The 23,126-nt window shown below is 36.8% G+C and overlaps 1 long non-coding RNA gene and 1 pseudogene across 1 annotated transcript; both read right to left on the bottom strand.

The window, feature by feature from the left end:
* Nucleotides 1-2,401: 2,401 nt before the first annotated feature.
* LOC123812016 lies at nt 2,402-19,660 on the bottom strand. The gene is made up of 4 exons (XR_006784472.1): nt 19,538-19,660; nt 18,546-18,654; nt 2,708-2,910; nt 2,402-2,500 (listed from the first exon to the last, which is right to left on the bottom strand). It is a non-coding gene; the product is annotated as an uncharacterized LOC123812016 (long non-coding RNA).
* A 2,874-nt stretch (nt 19,661-22,534) lies between these two features.
* LOC123811321 lies at nt 22,535-22,744 on the bottom strand (annotated as a pseudogene).
* Between the last annotated feature and the right edge of the window lie 382 nt (nt 22,745-23,126).

Below are 23,126 nucleotides of genomic sequence, written 5' to 3'. Positions count from 1 at the left end.
ATTAGATGTTTGAAAGCACAGGTGATGGTCAATATCCTTCTGTAGCATCAAAATATCTAGCTCAGTTTCTGATGTATAGATTTGAATAGCCTTCTCAAATTCCTCCCCTAATTGCTGTCCAGAGGCAGTACCTAGAGAAGAGTGCCCTGTAGGGAGGTGCAGGGGATTTTGATGAAGAAAAGAACACCTGGAATGTGGCAGAAGTTCCTGCAAGGGCTATGTTGAGAGCCGCTACGAGACAGGGGCACTGAATTAGGAGTCTGGAATTTGGGTTCTCATACTGACTGTCTTTTGTCTGGCTGGTGGGCCATGGCACATGCTCCCTTTGCACCTCGATTTCCTCATTTCCAAATAATTGCCAAGGTCTCCATGGTCTAGCAGTTTCTCCACAAATTATTTTACTCTACTTTCACAGAGTTGGTCTTGATCTCATTTGCTGTTGTATATCTGAGGCCAGAAAAAGATTATTACTTCTTTAACTTTCAATCACAGATCTACTTTATCTGTGAAGCAAGGGTGGCATGTTTGTGCAATTCCCCCCAAAAAATGATCACAGAGCTACTCACATTTTTTTCTCCCTCTCAAGCCCTGCTGCCTAAGAGCTCAGATTCTGCAGCCTAGCTCTGCAGCGTGCTATCCGGTAGTCAAGTCAAACTCCCAGGCAGAGCTGAGGATCTGTTTTGAAACATCTCATCATGATCACAAGACTTCAGGTTGACTCCTGTGGGTTGGAAAACCAAATGGTGCAAGAAGTGGAAAGTATATTTGCCAAAATAATAGTAACCAAGTTTCATCGAGAAGTTACCATTGACCAGGCCCTATTCTAAATGCATTACAGTTTTATATTTTATTAATTTGATCTGCCCAACTGCAATCTGAGGTAAGCGTTGTTATTCTTATACCTTCTCTACAGAGAGATGACTGAGATGTAAAGAGGATAAAAATTGTTCAAGGTCATACAGAGCTGGTAAGGGAAGAAAGCTAATTCAAACTGAGACAGTCTGGCTCCAGAACGTGGCTTTTTTGCCATTATGTCACAGCCCGTGTTAAACTTTTCCTCCCAGGTGCACACCCCCTCAAGATAATAGATTTGGAGGCAGATGGAGTGATGTCCCATATAATAGAAAACCAGAAACTCAAACAAAAACAAATAATAAAACAGATTTAGTTTCTAACCAGAGAAATCAGTCCCCAGCTCCAGCTCTGCTGTGGATGCCAGGTTTTATCAGTGTGGTGGGCACTGCAGAAGAGTGGTTAGAAATTTTGGGAATGCTCTGCCTCTGTGCATGAGGCCAATCTGATCCTGGCCTGCCTCTCCAGCCTGAGGTAGGACCCTGAAGATGCCATTGGGAGCGCTTAGGCGGAACACCCTCTCCCAGGATTCACACCATTACTCTTCCCTCACTTGAGAAGCCCCCAGCTGGCTGAGCAGCAGGCCCAATAGCCAGAGCCATCTCCACCTCTCTGTATAAATCTAGCACCAGAGCTGCCAACAGACGGTGTTGGATAAAGTCTGTTCTGCTCTCTGCCAACCAAATGGCCCCACAGCATAAGGTTCCAAGTTTTCTCAGTCTCATAAAACTTGGCTGAATGAGGCAGCGGTGCCATGAAATTTGCATTTATCTTGTGCACCTGACACTTCCCATCATGATGATGGAGTGCTTCCCCCAAGTCGGAGCGTTCTCAGCTTTTAGGGAGGACAGGGAAGCAGGGTGGAGGTTGGTTGTGGGGCAGGCTAATCAAAGCCAGGAAGAAGCATATAACCGTAGGCATGAGAAATGGGAAACAAGGTATGGGAGGAATGGAGGGCTGGGGGCTGGCGGAGCACTGTGACTTAAGATAAAAGAGCATTCCAGAGCCCCTTGTGCATTCAGGCCATCAGTCATCTCTGCTTTTCAGGGACAGCCTTTCTGTTGACCTCCAAGCCCTGGCATGCAGTGTCCTTATAGCTGCCCCAGGGAAGCTGAACCCCTATTTCACAGCCCACTATTGTGTGCATGCTTAGAGCAAGCATGCAAGAAAATTAACCTACAGGGTACAGGTTGTTGTAATGAAATGTTTTTGTTGAAGTTTGTGTTAGGGCTTTTTGAATTAGGGAGGAGATGGGGAAGATGTTAGAGTTTCCACAAAGCACTAGAAAAAAACATTTTACTCAAGTGCAAATATCTGTCCCTTTGTTCATCTTATTTGAAAGTCCTCAGCTTCACTCCAGAAAAAAAAATTCAACAGTAACTAAAAAGCTTGGACTCTAAAACAGAGAGCTGATGTTCAAATCCCAGATTAACCATTAACTGGTATCCAAGGTTCTGAGTTTTTCTTTGCCTTTGTTTCCTCATTTACAAAACAGGGATAATTAGAGGAAGTATTTCATACAGTTGTTTTGAAGTTAAATGAGATGATGTATGTTACATGTTTGGTGCAGCGCCTTGTGAACAGTAAGGGCTCCAGAGTGGTTGGTCAACACCCTGATCTTGAAGCTTTGGGGGGATGCTGGTTGTTCCTAGAAGACAAAGAGAAACCATGAATTACAAGGTTCCCAGTCACTCAGTTATAATGGTGCCATGAAAGTCAGTGCCTTATGTGTTTCTATTTTTCAATGCCTTAGTAAGATTATACTTCTGAATAACTATTGGTTAATAGAATTCTTCTTTTTAAAAATAATATATATTTTCTATGCATTTTAAAAATCTTTCTATTTGTTACTCACAGTTTTAATGAGATTTTAATTTTTGAGTGTCAAATTCCATGACTGCCCTGATTCCTTGACTCCTTCTCAGAGATATCATGTGAAGTAGTCATTGATAATGTTCCTCTTGACTCAAGATCTGGCCTCTATTTTCCAATGTGGTGTCATCGAAGATGGGCTTGAAGTTTACCATGTGCTTGGCAATCTAGGGTCATGTTGTATTCCTGCAATCAATGAAAGTTTGGTAACTATTCTGTGACCCTCACCAATCTGATCCAATCCACCATTCCAAATGTTCCTCCATCATGTTGTTGCCTTCACTGCATCTGGAATTTGAGAACTTCTCCTTGGATATTGCAGGATACATCACATCAAAGAGAGCATGGCCAAATGGGAGTATCATCCATCATGGTCGACCAACAGAAGAAGGGGAGGGAGATATGCAGAAACCCTAAAGGTTAATACTGGTTGATGGCAAAGCTCTTATCCTCTCAGGTTTTATTAGCAGTAGTAGATAAAAGTGTCTTCTGTTGGTGAAAAAACCCAAATTAAAATATTAAAAATAGATTTTGAAAGTGTATTTTTTACTGAATCATCAATTTGCTTATTCAGTTTTCAACAAATAATGTTACAAATATAATCTTACAAATATTTGTTGCATGTCTATTTGTGTTGTTACACATGATTCTGTTTAATTTTTAAACTGCTTATAACTATATGCATGTGTATATATATATAAAGTTACATTTTACAGACTTTGAGCTTGTGTGGTGACTACAACATAATAAATGAAAGAAAGAAAAAAGAAAGAAAAGAAAAAAGGAAAGAAAGCAAAAGGAAGAAAAGCTGTTTTTGTCTGACAGCCATACTGAGTTCCTATGTTCCAGTTTTTGTGTGTGATGTGAGTCCATCCTAGCAAGCAAATCTCTTCTGAAATATAAGTGCTAACAATTACTTTGCCTATTTCCTCATTGTTTAGAAAAGTCTCGGTTCTTCAAGAAGAATACAAAGTGAAGCTGACATTATTCAGAAAGAGAATAAACAAAATTTGTCATGAAGACTACAGGGATGAATGACAGAAATCAGCCATTTCTTTGAAAGTCAGAAAGTATCTAGTTTATATCATGAGTCATGCAGAAATAAAAATCAATTGCTGATAAAATATACAACTGAGGAAGGTCTTCAATTTTTTCAGGATTCAAAGTTTTACTCCACAAATGTAATTTTGAAATGACATCTTATGTATCTATCAGCAAAAACAAAAGCAACATTAATTCAAATATATTTTTGCTGTAGAAACACATGTGTAGGCTTTGTATCTGTAGGCACATATGTGTGTGTATGTGTATACACACACATATGCATATTTGTATGTACATAAATTAGTACTAAAGTTATTATACAAGCCTGAGATACTATAGAACATTATTGCTTCAGTGTCATTCATTTATAATTTTTAAACCTTTCTGATTTCAAATCTAAAGCATGAATTACAATTACAATAAAGGATACATTTTATATTAGCATTAAAAATGATCATTTCAGTTATGTCTTTCTGGGCAAAGCTGTAAGAGTTAGAGTTATTTACCAATCTTCTCTTGAGAGTAGATGCTTATGCAGCTCTCAAGAATTAGATTGATTTCAAATAAAAACCTACTAGGAGATAGAAAGAAAATGTCTCATTTATTAGAGTAATGAATAAGAAAATATCAAGAAATAAAAGTAACAATAAATGAGTCAGTCCTATATGAAGACACATTTTAAATATTACTTAACAGCCTCAATAGAAGACTTGAGCAAACAAAAAGGTATAGGATGCTCTTGACTAGAAAAACTCAAAATCATAAGCATGTATATTTTCTAAGTTGATCTCTAAATTGAATGTGATCCCAGTAAAAAAAATAAAACAAGGTTTTCTTGTAACCCTACTAGCTGACCCTAAAATTTATGTGATAGTAAGAACAAACAACAATAAAAATGAAAACTGTGAGAAAGAAGAACCATGAGAATGAACTAGCCCACCAGATGTTAAAACATATTAAATAAATTCAAAATCAAAATAGTGTGAAGATGAATTATGATTAGACAGATAAACCAATGAGCCAAATAAGAAATCCAGTTAAAAGTCCCGACAGATATAGAAGTTCATATATGACTAAAGGTGGCATCTTAAGTCAGTGAGGAAAAGAGAACTGTATAATAAATTATTTTAGAGCCATTAAAAAGTCAAATGACAAAAATAACTTGGACTTATACTTCACACATTATAATCAAGATAAATTCCAAATGGAGTGGAAATTTAAATGATAATCATAAAGCCATAAAAGTTTTAGAAAAAAGTAGGGGAATTTCTTTATAATTATAAAGCTGATTAGGCATTTCCAACTATGACTCAAAATTCTAGAACCATAAAAGATATTGATAATTTGTTATATAATATACAAAGAAATTGATTTAGCCTTTCCAAAGAGAATAAAATATCTAGAAACAAATTTAAAAAGAAGGTAAAAGACTTTTTACACTAACAACCAGAAACATTAGTGAAAAAAATTAAAGCAAACCTTATCTTATGGGTTAAAAAACTTAATATTGTTAAGATGGCAATAATTCTCAAAATGATCAACAGATTCAACAGAATTATTACCAGAATTTCAATGACATTTTTATGCAGAAATGGGAAAGGCGATACACAAAGTCATATGGATAATACAAGGGGCCCTGAATTAGAGAACTAGGACTTCTTGACTTCAAAACTTACAACAAAGCTTCAATAATCAAAACAATGTGGTATTGGCATAAAGATAGACATGTAGACCAATGAGTCCAGAAATAAACTCATAAATCTGTGACCAGGTGACTTTTGATAAGGGTGCCAAGACATTCAATGGAAAAAGAATAGTCTTTGTAGCAAATGGTGCTGCATCAACTGGTTATCTACAACACATGGGAGAGAATAAAATTTGACCCCTACCTCACATATATGAAATTCAACTAAAAACAGACTGACATCCAAAATATAAAAACTGGAACTATAAAACTCCTTCCTAGGGAAAACTTCATAGGGAAATTTTTTGTGTTTTATATTTTGGTCTTCAAAGTATACCATTAAGAAAATGAAAATACAGCTTACAGAATAGGAGAAAATATTTGCATATTATATATATATATATATATATATATATATATATATATATATATATATGAGATAAGGGTTTGGCACCTGGAAACATAAAGAAAACCCTCCTTGAAATCAATAACAAAAATATAAACAATTCAACTAAAAAATCTGTAAAGGACTTGAATAGACATATCTCCAAAAAAGATGTACCAATAACCAATAAACACATAAAAAGATGCTCACATTATTGGTCATTGGGCAAATGCAAATCAAAACCACAGTGAGATACTACTTCATATTTACTAAGATGGCTATAAAAAACAAAACAAAACCAACAACCAAAGAAACAAATAGGACAAAACAAGTGTTGGTGAGGATATTAAGAAATGGAAACCCTCATAAATTGCTGGTGGGAATGTAAAATGGTACAACCATTTTGAAAAACAGCTTGGCAGTTCCTCAAACATTTAAACACATAATCACCATTTCATCCAACCCAAATGCTTATGAATGAATGGATAACAAAATTGGTATATACATGCAATAGAATATTACTTACTATAAAAATAAATGAAGTACTGGTACATGTTACACAATGCATGAACCTCAGTAACATTAAGCCAATTAAAAGAATCCAGACACAAAAGTCACATTTTAAAAAATTCCACTTACATGAAATAACCAGAATAAGTAAATCCATAGAGACAGAAAGCAGACTAGTGGTTCATAGCGGCTGAGAAGACAGGGAAATAGGGAGTGACTGCTAATGGGTATGAGTTTTCTTTGGTGTTGATGTGTGTTTTGGAACTAAATAGAAGTGGTGGTTGCAAAACATTGTTATACACTTTAAAATTGTTCATGTTATGTCATATAAATTTCACTGCAACAAAAAAGCTTCAACAAAACAGGAAATTAGCCTAAACTGTGGACTTGACTTAATGTATTGCTGTTGGTTCATTAATTGTGACAAATATGCTGCACTGATATAAGGCACTAATAAGAAAGGAAACTGGATGGGGAGTGTCTGGGAACTCTACATCCGAAGTAAAGAGTTAATTTGAAAAAAAAAGGAAGTTAAAAGACAAATGATAAACTCGGAAAAAAGTATCTGTAATTCATGTGATCAACAAAGAATTAATTTTCCTAATTTTAAGGACCCCCAGAAGTTAAGAGAATGATAATATGGAGAATAGAAAATGGATTGAAAGTAAAAAAATAATTCCTGAAAAGTTAAACACAAGTTTCTCTTAAACATTTAAAGAGATATTTAACTTCTCTTATAAAAAAAAATGCACATTAAAACTACCATGTTGTAACATTTTACCCACCAGAATGACACAAATCTAAAAGGCTGAAAACATGCTTTTATTGAGGCTGTATAGAAACATGATGGTATATATGTAAACCCACAGAAGTCTATGGGGGATGATTTATCAATATTTATCAAAATTACAAATGAATATACTCATTGACCCAGAAATTTCACTTATGGCAACTTATCTTACAGGTATACTTGCAGACATAAAAAAGTAACATATGCACAAGTTTATTCATTTTAGTGTTTTTAATAACAAAAGACTGGGAAAAAAACTAAATATCCATCAACAGGGGATGGACCGATATTATCTATGATGCATCTATATAATGAGCTTTAGGAAAGAATGGTATTTGTCTTTCACCGCCTGATCTCACCTTTAACAAGAACCTAAACAACAAAACAAAGAAACAAGCAAAATATAACCAAAGACACTGAAATAGAGGACAGGCTGACAGTGTCCAGAGGGGAGAGGGGAGGGAATTTCAGGGGAAAAAAGGAAGGGTTTTCGGGAACAAGTACAAAGGACATATGGACAAAAACTAGGGGTGAGTGGAAATGGGAGGGAGTTGGGGAGGGTTGGGTGGGTGGGCTGGGATGGGAGTAAAAAGATAGAAAATTATACTTGAACAACAATTAAAATAAAATTAAAAGAAAGAATGAATGAAACAATTCTCTATGTGCCAGCACAAAAAGATTCTAAGATTTATTTTCTGAGAAAACAGTGTTTGATCAAATACTTTTATGTATACTATACATACATATAATCATGTGAAAGTATTACCTTTTTAAAGTTAAATTTTAAAATATTTGAGTGTTGATACCAGAAAGAAGTTATAATGTGCATATTGATGTAGATGTTCTCAGATAAAAGAAGAAATGCAATGAAGCCATTTCATCTAAGACTTCTAGTCTGACAAAAGTGCCTCAAGAATTTGTCTTCTTTGACCTTGGAAATGAAGACCATGGGTTTTTCAGGAAGTGTTTCTGGGCTAGTCTTGTTGTTCAGATGGTTCTGCCCTCCTCAGGCTCGGCTCCCTCGATCATGTTTCCTGTTCCATCTCCAGTGCCAAGAACTCAGCCTGATGCCAACCAAGTGCTAATGAGCATTTATCGAATAATTGAATTCAGAAAATTTCTACCAATGGGTTAGTGATCTTGGACATAAATATTGGATCAAGGGAGAACAAGAAAGATTGTTTTTATTGAATGAAGCATCCACTTTAACTTGACAACAGTTTTTAACCTAAAACCAAACAAGATATTTTCATCCACCTAGAAATTAAATGTAGCTCCTTGGATCAGTTTTAGAAAATACCATCTGATTATTCAGGACCCACTAATCCCCAAATCTGATTTTACCCACACAATAGGATGAACTACTTGCATGTTCTTCTGGATTCTTTTAGATGAGCTTTGTAACAGGACCAGTAAATGGTATGATTGGGTGAAGATACTTGACTATTTTGGGGTTAGTGAAGAAGGGTTAATGATGTGGGGTGGCTTTTCCCCCCTGCATGGGATACTTTGTGTGTGTGGGTATGTGTATGTGTATGAACAATTTTTCATGTATCCTTCCAGCCCTTGGAAACTTGATTTGAGTACATCCTAGTATGACATTAGAACTAAAATGGAAAAAAAAACTTGAGACTTCCAACATGAAAATAAAAAATAAAAGAAAGAGAAATGTATTTGTACTTGGTCTACAATTCCAGTTCTAATAAGAGTCTGTAACTGTAACTCCTACATCTCTCTCATTATCAAATGATGTGAAAGTGTCTTTGAATTTGACTTTCAAGTTCAGACCCTTATGATTCACCATTGGGCTGAAAAATGGCCATAAATATTTTAAGACCATTAGTTAATATCAATTGTTTTCTCTAATTTTTTTGTGTTTTGTAGTTGAAAGGTGTTTATAAAATAGTCTACTTTGGGATGAAGAGACATTTTAAGCAGCACACCCAACCCTGGGGACAGACTCTTCTTCCATCTCAGAGTAGCCATCTCCAGTGCAATGAATGGGTTCAGGTTAGGATATCTGCGTATCCAGCGATCACCCACATCTGAGAGGCAGGAATGGGATGAATTTAACTGTCAAGGAAAATTCAGCTCATTTCATAAACACTGAACTTGTTTGGGGAGTGGGAGAACGGAGAAATGACTATCGAATATATCTATTCAGGCTATCCAATTGCATAGAAAAGTATGCCAGTTAAAATATGTTAAACCAATTTCTCAGGTAATGTTTAAAAACAGCAACAATGACAAGTGGATAGAAATCACTCATCTTGACAAGTGATTATGCAGATTAGCAAAGATGCAGGAAATGTTCTGTACTGCTGAGAAATGGGGACTGGGAATAAATCCCCAGTTGACATAGTGAATAACATGACAGGCATGTTCTGTTCTAGGTTAACTCTCTCAGAATTCAAGTTTAGGCCATACCCAGTCATCTGTGAAGATGTGGGGGAAAGGTCATGAAAAATGCTTTGCGGTCTCAGGTATTTGGATCCTCAGAGAAATTCCAAAATAGATGAGGTTTTCACGCCTCTTAGGCTTTGTAACACCCATCACAATTAGACCTTTATAATCATTTTATTCTTGTCCATGTTCACACTATTAGGTCTACATTGAAACAAAGTTAAGGAATATAAAGTACATTATATTTCTTTGCCACCCTGACACAAATCTGACCAACTACACCAGTCCTCAACATGACTGTTCTCTAGATTCAGCAGCATTTATGATTGTGCACTTTGACACTGTCATATTTTTAGGTGGTATTTTCTGAGCATTATCATTATTTCTTCTGTGAAATAACAAGCTTTCGAGGCAATGTCTCCATCTTGCACTTTGAAGTTGCACCCAATCCCTGACCCAGGATGGTGTACACCTGGATCCCATCATTCTGGGTGATGATTTATCTCTAGAAACATCTTACTGTATCTGCATTTGGAATGTGTGACGAACAATGTTTCAGGAACAGGGATGAGTATCTCCTGTGAACCAGAAAGTTCGTATATCACCCTTGTCTTTTTAATGGGCTGTGTATTTGTGTTCAGAAATCCATGTTTTCTGTCATCTCCTATCAAAGGGATAGATTTTGCATAATTTCTTATGCTGGACAACTTAAAAGTGAATATGAAGCAAAATAAACTGTGAGTGAAACCATGAATTAATTTTCTATATACTTACTTAAATAATGGAGGAAGGGAAAATTGGGAAAGTGATCTACCATCAATTCCTTTGAGAATGGACCTAATGCCAAGCTCCTGAGGGCAGATAGAATGGTTTATAAAATGCTGCACTTCTCCAGAGCCATTGTTCTTAACTTAAGCTCCATGAATGGGGTTCAGAAGGTCCTTGAAAATCTTGTGAGTGTTGGGAAAATTTTGTGTTTATATACACTTTACTGAGAAAGGACAGAAACTTTTATGTCATTCTCAAAGGAGTCAATGACCTTAAACTATTAAGAGCACCAATTTAGAATAATTTCAGATGGATCTTACCATCTAATTTTAGATAGATAAGAATAAACATTACAAGTTATTTATTCATTTATTTAGTACATATTTATGAAATATTTCCACAAGCCAAGTACTGACCTAGGTGCTAGGGAGATAGAAACAAACGAATAAGCTCATAGGAAGAGAATGGTGGGAGCATTTTCTGAGTAAAGGAAACCAAACAGAATTAGGTCAAAGGTGACTCTCCCTTAAGTTTTCTCATACTAATTTGACACTTAGTTCTTTTGAAGGTTGGTTATCACTACCAGTATACACTTTTAATTGAGTTACCATAATAACTATAAATCACTTCAATTAACATTAACTTTTATTGTGGCAGATATAATTAGAATACATGTGTGACTATTTCTGCCTTTTATAATGAGCTTTTATAGTAATCACTATCGGAACCACAGTATTATGTATAATTATTAAGTAACCTACTAGAACATAGAATTACTTTATAATTACATGGTATTTTCCTAAGCATGTAGCATGTAGTTACTCCAGAAGTAGAGCACTAGAGTGACATTTAGTAATCTGTTATATAATTGATGAAATCTTGCTCATGAATGTGAGTTAACATCCATAAACAGTGAGCATTTTAAATTCCAAATTAAAGCCAGTTACTCAGCCCCTTTTTGAGAAGGAAGGCACCTTATTTTAAAACCCTAATTCTAAGGGGGAAAGTTGTCTGAACACATGAGTCATTTGGTTTTAGAGTCCAGAAACAAAGCAGATGGCATTAATTGTCTATATTGAAAAGTAAGTGTGTGCTTCATGTACCAGAATGGGATTTTGAAAAATAATTATATCTTGGTCCACAGCTAATTTTTTGGCAAGTAAGTCTAAAAGCTTCTAATAGAAGTTTGAGATGTGTTTTCTCTGGGTCTGTCCATGTCTTCTCCCTTCCTACCTTTTATCTGAACACCATCATTAAGTTTAAATTCCACCCTAACCTAGGGTGATCTCATCTTGAGATTGTTAGTTTAATTGCACTTACAAAGATTCTTATTCAAATAAGAGCACATCCTACACAGTGGAGGACACATTCACTCCACTATAGAAAGGTGCAGTTGTGAGATGTTAAAATAAGGCTATAGCCTTAGAAACAAGTATCTTAGACCTGGAAATGATTTCTGGAGATAAGGTAGTTGTCTTCAGGGCATTCAAGTTACAGGATGTTATTACCACTTAACAGAAAAAACAACCAATGTCAGGAAAGCAAAATGATTTAAGTGTGATCACCAAGGAAGTGATGAAAGAGATCCAGAATGTGAGTCTCTGGCTTCCCATGGAATTGCTTTTTTTCAATCCACCTCTTTCAGTGGTTACTTGAAGAAGAAAGAGGAAAAGAAACCTGAGAATATGGTAGAAGAAAAAAAATGCATTGGACTTGGTGGCAAATTCATTGGTGGATTAAAGTGGTCCTTGCTCTGGCCACTTTAATATCTCGGCAAGGTTCTAACTATGACTTTATCCCTTCAACTACTATTTTTGCCTGTACCTATTCTATCATTGCCCATTTAACCCTAAGAACAGTGTTACATACACATTTCTGAGTTGTAATGAACTAAATTGGTTCAATTATAGGTGGGTGCCTTGGGACCCTGTCTAGGTTATGTTGATATATGCATAATTTATGCATCCAGGAATTTGTTTTCAGATTAAGCATTTCAGTTTCAGAGTTCAGCTATATTGATTAATTAATTACACATTTAAACATACTTGCACATTTTCAAAAACAGATCAAGGAATAAATACGGGATGTAAGATAATATTTCTAGGTATCTGTTGGAATTTAACCATTGCTTTTGAACAGGGATAATATTGGAGACATGTGGGTCACATGGTTTCTATTGCCACCAGTGAACTCTGCTGTTGTAATGAAAGAAGTCATAAATAGTACAGAAACTAATGAATGTGGTTGCATTCTAATAAAACTTTATTTACAAAAATAAGTGATGGGCCTGATCTCATCCATGGATTGTAGTTTGCTGACTCCTGCTTTTGAGCCAAAATTTTAGGAACTGTACATATATTCTGAGACAATTTTAAAATTTTAATCAGTGGTTATCTCCAGTCCAGTAGTCAGCAGTTCTTTAACCATTAGCATGACATTCCCTTCCTCACTGTCCACTGCTAGATAACCTTCATCTGTGTTCGAGCACATTACTTCCACTCCTATCCCTTCGTTTCGGGAAGTTCCTGTTTCCAAGCTGTTTCTCCAGGCTTTTATTTGCTCTTTTGACTTTAGTTCTTTTCTTCACTGATATCTCTTACAAACCTCTCATTGAGTCGTTCTTCTATAATATATCTCAGAACTATGCATTAAGTGAGGATTTTCTGGATAATCTATGTTAAAGCTGTGAAGTGCTAGAAAAACATGAGTAGCAGAATGCATAATACTAGGGAAAAAGAGAGGATAATGTTTAGACCATTTAGCCAGTTTTTCAAGACTTCTAAAAATCTGGCTGCATGATTTCACTTCTGGAATTATAAAACAACCTGGAGACCATATCTAAAAGAATGTTTCAACCCTTGGATAAATTAATTAACTAAGTTTCTCATTTTAGTTGAAGTAAGAATGACACTGAAAGAAGTGCAAAAAAATCTGTAATTAAAAAAAAGAGAAAGAAAGAGAGATGATATCCAATAACACCTTGGGGTATGTAGAAAATAAAGGACAATAAACACCCTTTGGAAAGCTCCCATTATAATTAGGGGCAAGATCACAGAATTTGTGCAGGATGAAGACCATGTTCAGATACTGGGAAGAATAGGGGAAAAGGGAGACATTTGGAGTATTTCCCATGCATGGCTTGAGAAAAACTAGAGCTCTTTAGATGCTTTATTAAAGTCTGGAGTGTACTGCTCAATCTGAAGATGTTTCCTTAAACAGTTTCAGAAATCCAGTCTGACCCATTTCCTTCGGCCCTGCTTATGGAAAACCTTATCAGCAAGGAAATGGTTTTATAGGGTAATGATTCTGAGACCTTTTGGCTGCCCCCACATGCAAATCATGAGACAGTATGCAAATGGAGCACAGTAATACACTCAGCAATTGCAGGATGAAGCACTTTTATTTCTCCTCTTAAATAGGAAAAGAGGAACTAAAACTGTCCCAAATCTTAGAATCCTCACCAGTAAAAGAAGAATTATATAAAGTCTTTGCAAAGGCTCAGTGAAGAAGTTAACCACATTAGCCTCTATTGATAGAGTGCTTAGGGTAAAATTTGCGTTTTATGGTATTGGCCTAAATTTCCGGAGAGAAAAAACTACTAGTTGGTTGAGCCCTGGCTGGTGTGGCTCAGTGGATTGAGTGCCCGCCTGCAAACCAAATAGTCACTGGTTCGATTCCCAGTGTAGGGCACATGCCTGGCTTTCAGGCCAGGCCCCCAGCAGGGGGAGTGTGAGAAGCAACCACACATTGATGTTTCCCTCCCTTTCTTTCTCCTTCCCTTCCCCTCTAAAAATAAGTAAATAAAATCTTTAAAAAAATAGATGGTTGTTATTTTTTCTAGGTAACTGAATTATGGTCATGAAGGTAAGTGGAAAGTGGTTAGCGATAGTCTATTGACTATATTTTTTGTTTGTGGTTCAGAAGATGCTGTAGGATATAAACATGGATTATGTATGCTCTAGGAAGTCCTTTACATGTTTTCAGGATGGAAACTTAAGAGATCTATTCTGGGAAGAAAATGCAGCTGATGTGTCTCATGGTAAGGTGGTCTACAATGAACAAAGCTTTGAGTTTACGAGGCTCCATCTTAACCAATGGACAAAACATGTATTGTGTTCGCTGGTCAGAGAAGAAAAAATAAAAATAAAAGAAATTGCCTAGAAGGAAACCTACCTCATCCAGAGATAAAATTTACATGAAATATGGTTATAATGAGATTATTTACATTCTATAGTCATTAGGGATAAAGAGAATACTTGCAGATCTATCTTCCTAAACAACCAATTGAAAATATTTTGTGATAAAATCTCTCTGTGCTGTGATTTTCTGTCAGATACCATAGAAAAATGGTGCCAAGTTAGCATATTTATCCACGCAGTGACTGATGCATATTTTTTGGAAATTAGATACCGATGCTTTCTTTCAACTCCATATATCTACTATATTTCCTACTCATTGTGTTGTGTGAGTTTGTGTTTTGGAGAGACAAGAATTAAAATCTAGAAAACCAGCTTGTTTAAAGATATGATCTCAAAAGTGATTTCTATAAAGAAAATATTGCTATCTTGAAATGAAGTTGGTGCTACTAGTTTCACACACACATGCACAAACACACATGTGTGCACACACAGAGCAGGATAAGGATAGATGTGATGATCCTGGTTTAAAATGATCCACAGATTTAATGGATTTGCAACTGTCTTCTTTTCAAGTCCCAGTGCCACTGGATGTTCAGATATGTTGGTTATTTCATGTGTGTTTTTTAAAATGGGCTTTATGGCTTATACATAAAGATAAATGAAAAATAGTAGTCTAGAAAGATTAAAATAGTTAAGTTATGATGTTGTATTTGAGGAAAACATAATGGTCCAGCTTCTTCAGTATAGAGTGATGATGCTTCCTTTCCCTTTTTAACACAATAGGAAAGAAGACAGTGTGATTACTGGTGTATGCTGATTGCACACTCTCCATGTGGGAGAGCTTCATGCCATACAGAAAAGGCTCCAGTTGGACTTTGCTTCTACCTGAAGAAGAGAGCTCACACTGGATGTGTGGAGACCAAAGTGTTTGTGTTATAAAATAATTATGGACTAGCCAGTGACTTTGGGAGAAAGCTCAGGTTTAGAAATGATAGTCATTAGCAGAGGCTGGAATGTTTAACAGGCAGGACAGGGCCATGGATGCAGACAGCATGGGGCCTTTCCTACAATGATCTTTGGACAGAGTACTATGGTCAGTAAAAGATAATAAAGAGGCTAGAACATGCACCATCTGGTCTAACAGAAGGGAAGTTAGAAAACATCAATGGGGAGTTGGAACTGTTATGAAAAGCCAGACGGTGAAGCATTGATTAAGATTATTTTGATGATTATGTGATATCCTGTGATTTATACCACGGACAAGGAAGAGCAAATATTTGTGTGTGTGTGTGTGTGTGTGTGTGTGTGTGTGTGTGTGTGACAGAGAGAGAGAGAGAGAGAGAGAGAGAGAGAGCCTGTGAAACCAGGGTATGCTGTAGAGCTACAATTGTAACTGACCTTGGGATTCAGAAAAATCTCCCTGTCACACGGAAGAAGAGGCCAAACCTAGGAACAGGGCTTCCTGAGAATGTGAAAACTCTATGCATTCTGTGGAAGAGAACCATGGTGATCCAACTGGTTCTCAAGTGTTTGCAGAGGGTGGGGTAGCAGTGGGAGTATGATATCACAGAAAAGCTTCTTTAAAAATAAAAGACCTCAAAGTTGCTGACTTTAGTGGTACTCTGGAAGACACAAAGAGAAACCAGGTCAATCAGGCTACAGAGATAGACCTGGTGGAACCCACAGGACTAGAGGTCATTTATAGTATTGCTCGCTCAGATTAGAAATCAGTGCATGAGAAGGTAGATCTGAAATTTCCAAGATTTCTTAGGATGCAAAGAGGCATATTTTCTAAAATTAATTTCTCATGTGCAGCTTTCTTAGTGTTCTCCTTTATTACTCGCTGTTTCAATGCAATTTTTGTTAATTCCCAAAAGAAGTCTTTTCTTTAATGGATCAGTGATTGAAGTGATAATGTTCACTTCAATCCCCAGAACAAAGCAACACACGGCAATTATCACAACCTCATTCCTGTAGAGTGTTCTCTTGTTTACACCAAGACCTTTAACTTGACCACTTCTCCCAAATCACCGCTAGCCTTTGTAATATTCTTACCATGAACCAGAGGTTGGCCAAAGCATTTTATACACATTAATCTTTATTAGTTTCATCTCAAAACAGCTCTATGAAGTAAGAACTAGTATTTGGCCCAATTTAAAGTATATTTAGAAAACCAAGGCTTTACTTTAGGCCACCAGCTAATATGTGATGGAGTCCAAATTTGAGCTCAGCGTAATTCCCATGTCCTCACTCTTAACCTGCTCAATGTTGTCTCAATGTTTTACTTCAAACATATCATCTCAATTTTAAAGATGACAAAACAAAAATTCAGAGTCAAGAGTGGTGTTTTCTATTAAGCATTGAAAGTGGACTTGAACTCAGAACCTTGGGCTCCAAATTCAGGTCCCTTCCCTCATACCATTCCACTGTTATAAATCTGCCTGATAAATAATAAATATATCCTCTGAGGGTGTCATGAATGTATCTCATCTCTCCCTTTGAGATCTCATTTTTATGAGAAGCAAGTTTCTTGATGATCCGGACCTGCCGTTTTTCTCTTTACAAGAGATTTGTCACATAAAAATATTTATAACATGTTAACTAATCATTAGAAGGTACTTGAAACACCCTTTTTCCTTCTTGATGACAGCAAATGTCAGCTGCTTTTTAGACTAGGTACTATATATTTTAAATAGAGAGCTGGAGTTTGAGTACAGGCAACTGTCCCATTGCTTTGACTAGACTTTCAACCTGAGTGGGAATTATGAAGAATGCTGTTATGGTTCAGAGGTTAAGAATCTATTTCATCAGTGAGAGGACATACGAAGGCACATCCATTTGCTTCTCTATTTTACCCCAAACAGTTGCAAGAGGATAGCATCAAGCATCAAAAGTGTTACCTTCTACAATTCATAAAGTTGCACTGAATAGAATTATCACCTTGAAATTACAGGGTAAAACTCCCTATACAAAAACAGATTAAAGACAAATTAGACTGTGGGCCAGGTCACTCTGATTGTTAATTAGTGATAATGGAAATACAATTAGCATAATGAGTTCCAATTACTGTATATGGAGAAATATGAGCATACTGCTTTCATAAATCTTAGATCCAGGAAAAATAAAATGCATCTGGTTTAACAAAGCATGCCCTTCTCTTCTGCAGAAAGCTTCCTGGTAAATATCTTTTTGTGAAGCTAAATCCTTCCTCTGATGGGTTGTGATTTGGGGGAGAAAAAAAGGCGACAGAACGGATTTGCCCCGTCTGATAGCTGAGCAGTTTTGTATTAGCTCAGCTTCTGTTTTAAGCTTCCTAGAAAACCTAACCATCTGTTTCTCCAATCGCGGGTTAAAAACATTGGGGAGAATCATAGACCATTGCATCAAATGTGCTTATTGTCTTTGAAATGTTGGTGAGCCCCCTTTCTGCCTTTGATAAGCTGTGAGATTGGAAAACCAATTAGAGTCACATATTTCCACAAATCTAAACAGTTTTTTTAAAACTCTGTGTAGAACAAATGGATGGAAAACAACAGCTTCACATGGAGCTCTAGTAGGATGCCTGTGGGTGTGTTAATGAAGTCATTTTTAAGAGTTGTACTACAGGGTCTGGATATATATTTTCACCTTGATCTTACACTGTTGCAACTTTTCATTGCAGGCACCCATCTCTCTTAACTTTCTCAGGAGGTCCATCAGCTGATGGCAGAATATTCCAGTTCTATTGTCATCTCTCTCAGAATCCCCCTTGCCACTTTTCTTGCTACGAATGCTCAACTGTTGACAGATTACATTTCAAGGCTGGTTAAAACCTGGGCCATTTGGCCAATGAATGGTAATGAATGTGGACTGCTCAGCCCACACAGGTGACATTACACCTTGCACCGGGGAATGTGCCAACTTCCTTGTTGCACCCTGTAAATCTGATAGATGCCATTAACCTTTTTAGTGAATCCCTATGGAGCGCTGCAATGGTGAATCTCAGTAGTAATTGCTAAGACAAAAATGCCCCAGCCTGCCTATATTCCCTGTAAGGATCTATGAAACAGGCAAGTTGGCTACTCAAGTGCTTTTTCCCCACCTGCTCCCTTGATTTACCTTCAGCTGTCAGTCTGCACGCCGGCCGCAGTGCTTCAGAATCTTCCAAACACACACAAGGAGCAGAGTTGCAAAGTACATAGAGCAATTCAACCTTCTCTCTTTTTTCCTGAATGGGATTTTGTTACAAATGAGAACAGTTTTATATCTAGACGAGAAGATCTACTAAAATAGCTGAGTTCATTGAGGAGAACCTTCCTGCCCTCACCTTCATGATTCACAATGCACTTTTCATCTGGGTTTTGATTGTGGTTGTCATATTTGTAACCTAGTCAAGTCCCCTCAGTCTGTCTGGAAGCATTTGTAAACTGGATTATTCAATAAAAGAAATGCTTGTCAGGCATCATTCTCCTTCAGCAGTTTGAGATGCTTTCTCTAAAAATGGCTTTCACACTATCGCTGTCTCTCCTGGAAGCACACACGTGCACGTGCACACACACAAATGGATTCAAAATGATCATTGACTCTCTGTCAGCTCATATTTACTGAGGGATATATGGCAGAGCTTAAAAAGACAAAGCTCTGTCCCTAGTATTTTTGTTATTAACGTATGTATTAGATCTACACTTCTTTATAGATTTAAACAAGAAAAGGCAATGCATTAAGAAGCACATAAGATATCCTAGAAATACCTTCTGGATACTGGAAGGGGTCTTATTGATAACCATAACAACGTGTACCTAATAAGTGCTCATATAATGGATGTTTGGCAAGTAACTCCTGGCAAAGTCTTAGTCAAATCACTGTGACTCTTCCTTATCTGACTTATAATATGAGAGATTGTTGCCTAGATGTTCTCTAAGGTTTCTTTCTGCTCTAAAATTATATGATTTTAAAGGCCAAACCTCCAAACCAGGAGATAGGACATAGAAAAATGTTAAAGACTCCTCAATCTATCTAAATAGTTGCTTATTTTTTACCCACCTGTGCCACTTAGAATTCAATTAAGCTGTGCCTGAGAGAGGAGCCCCACACAGAATAGAGATTCATACCTTTGTCCAGGGTTTGTAGTCCTCAAAAGGCACCCGGTCTCAAGATGGCAGTTGGCACTCCAGCCATCACAGAAAGAGAAATGGGGATGTGAACTACCTCCATACTCAGTACTTCAAGGAGCTTTCTAGGAATTCCACATAATGACTTCTGTTTATATCTCATTGACATCAGTAGCTGTGAAAGAGACTACGGTATGGAGTATTTTAGCTGGATGCATTGTGCCCCAGAATATACCTAGGTTCTATTAGTAAAAAAGAAAAGAAGAATGAGTCCTGGATAGGCAACTTGTAGTATCTTCCATGCAATTCTTTCCCTTTCATTGAAATATTTTTATACCATGCTTCTTTGTTTTTAGAGAAGACCCCCTCCAACATATAGAAATAATTCATTTTCATTTTGTAACCATGGCTGTGATGATGGATGGTTTAGCCTTATCAAATTTGATACCAACCAAGAAATGTATCCCCAGCAGGTAATGGAACAGTATTGTATATGACTCCTGTGGACTTCATACTAGATTGCATATCCTGACTCCATAAGCCTGGGCAGGGGCCTCAGATTCCACACCGCTGCATCACTCAGTACTTGTGGACAACCCTTTGCATAAAGATTTATAACACTGATTACCAGGAAGACAATTAGCCTCACAGTTCTCAATCTACCTATTTTTTAATTTTAATTAAATTATAATTACATATATTAAAATGAATAGAAATTAGTCTAAACTTGAGTCTGTGTGTATACACAGATGGGTGTACACACCCATGCAACTAACAACCAACACCAAGCATCACTCTCTCCCTGGAAAGCTGTCTCATGTCTGTCTTCTGTCCCCCTTCTCTCCAAGAGGAAACCACTCTTCCAATTTCTATTCCCATTGACTAGATTTGCCTGTTCTTGAACTTTATACAAATGAAATTATATAATATATGTATTTTTGGGTCCAGCTTATTGTATTCAACATAATGTTTATGAGATTCATGTACTTGTAAATACCTGTGATTCATTTCTTTGTATTGCTGAGTCGTATTTTATTCCATGAATATTACATGAAAGTTTATCACTAATCTTGATGAAGTTTTGCCATCATGAATAAAGTTGCTATGAATATACTTGTACAAATCTCTTTGTGAACATACGGGATTTTTTTATTTCTTCAAAATAAATAGCCAGAAATGAAATAGCTGCACAATAAGGTATGTGTGTGCTTAACTTTTAAAGAAACTGACAAATAACTCCCCATAGTGGTTCTACCATTTTATACTCCCACCCAGCAGTGTATGAGAGAATCCAGTTGTCCTGCATTTGGTGTTGCTGGTTTTTTTAAATTTTAGCCACTTTAGTGTAGTAATAAATCATTGTGGTTTTAAGTTGCATTTCTCTGACGAAAATATATGTTAAGCATCTATGCACGAACATGTTTTTTTTAATCTTTTGCCAAACCTCATTTCTACCTTTAAAATACAGTCATCCTTCGGCACTAGGAAGCAATTTGTTTACAAACTGGCCACATTATAGAATTTTAGCCTGACTATTATTTGCTCTTTTAGATGATGCTTATCTTTCTATAGCCATTCCCAACTGAGAATTTTGGTTTTGAGTATCTTAGTATGGGCTTCTGGATATGGTAACAATATTTTCTCATTTAAAATAATGCTCAGTTCTTTCTCTGATGGTATTTAAATTTGCCATCCCAGACTCTTGTAGTCAAATATATTGATAATGTCCCATGTGTGTTCTCTGACACTTGGGTGTAATTGTGGTGAACTTTGAATTCCCATCTTAAGGTCAGTTATTAACTATTGATGGATTCTCCTTTTCTCCACTTAATGCTAAAGTATTCATACTAACCAAGACAGATGGGAGCGGCTAAGGAGTTTTTCAATGCCATTGCTGTGTAAGCTGTCTTGTGCTTCCCTCATGTGAGAAACTCAAAGCACTTTTGCAGAGAAGATCATTTATTCAAGGTAAAGGGAAAAAAAGAAAGGAGGAAAGAAAGAAATCTTCTACATTCATTCTCCAAACCCCAGTTTTCAAAGCGGCCATATACCTTTTCTGGGACAGAGTTTTCCCCCACCATTAAAGATGAGAAAATGGCACTTTTGACAATAACCTTGGCTCAGTTTGGAACCAAATAGGATCTGGGAGTAAGAAGGATGGCAAGGATCTCAACATCCTGGACAAGTCACCCTGACAAACAACGGCACCAGTTTTGGATTTCCCAGGAGGCGGAAAAGTGCCCTCTGAGATTTATAAACACATCCATAATAAATGGGAGGCTGAAGTTTAAACTGTTATGGAGCCTTCTCTGCTGTGCTGCTGAGGTCCTGTGTGATTTAGAGAGGTGACATTTACTGTGTGCAGACCTATTATTCAGAGTGACTGTTTGTGTATAGACAATATTTTAAAATGGCTTGCTGTAGATGAAAAATTCTTATTAAGTCAGAAAAACAGTTTAAGTAGGTAACACTCTCTCAGTTTAGTCTGCTATAAGTCTTACTGACTTGCCACATGGAAAGTGCTTGGGGTGGGAGGTAGTGACAGCTCACAGGCACTGACTAAAGTACTATCTCTAGAGCAAACAGGGCACAGGACTTTAGCTGGGACCACAAAACTAAATGTACATCTGAAGTTAAACTAGTAGGCATTTCTTCAAGTTTTGTCCACTTAATGCAGATTTTTCCTCTAGTGTTGGTGCAATACTATTGCTCAACCAAGAGTATATGCTAGGGAGAGCATTGTGAGTCTAGAAACTTGGAAGGGGGCTCTTCTACTTACTAGTAGTGTGATTTCATGGGTGTTCCTTAACCTCCTTGAGACTGTTTCCATAAACTGCAAAATGTAGGAATTGGATGAGGTGACTTTTTTTTCAACAGTCTCAAATATTTATTGATGATCAAATTTACTAGTGCAGAATAATATTAACAAAGAGAAAAATCATGGTTCCAATCATTTCCCCCAAAAACACACCCATAGTGGTGATTTTTTTTTAGGGATTAGATAAGATGCAAGCAACCTGAATACAGTATAAACATGTGTTCCATCTCCTGTGTGATACCCAGCTTGGGTCTTCTCCAGTGTCTCCTCCTAGAGTTGTACCTAATTTTTGTTACTGGTTTTCATCCAAATCCATTGAGGAATAGGCTAATTCTTCTTTATTTCTTGGCCAGGAACCTCTTAATCCTGAAAGTCTTGTGAGAAGACATTGCAAAAAGAGTCAACTGCACACACCATGTGGTGGAGACAATAATGAGGTGACTTCTAAAACCCTTGTAAGACATGTCTGAGTTGCTTATCCTTAGGAAATAGTGCCTGTCAGTTCCTAGTGCTATATAATACTTTACAGTCACCAAGAACGTCCCCCTGTCTTTACTGTTTCCCATTTAAATCCACGATGGTCCCAAGAAGGAGGCCAAGCAGTTATTGTTGTGCCATTTCTGTTTTTCAAATGAGAAAACTGAGGCTCAGGGAGGTCAGGTGCCAAGCCCAAGATCCCACGGCTGGAAGAAACCTAAGCCCCATATTTTGACTTTAATCTAAGACTCTGTATCATTACATTTCTTACACCTCTTCCTTCCCTAAGAGCTC

The sequence above is a fragment of the Phyllostomus hastatus genome, unplaced genomic scaffold (assembly GCF_019186645.2).
Source record: "Phyllostomus hastatus isolate PE091 unplaced genomic scaffold, TTU_PhHast_1.1 phas_scaffold_78, whole genome shotgun sequence".
NCBI classification, from domain to species: Eukaryota; Metazoa; Chordata; class Mammalia; order Chiroptera; family Phyllostomidae; genus Phyllostomus; species Phyllostomus hastatus.
This window is presented reverse-complemented; position numbering and strand designations above follow the sequence as displayed.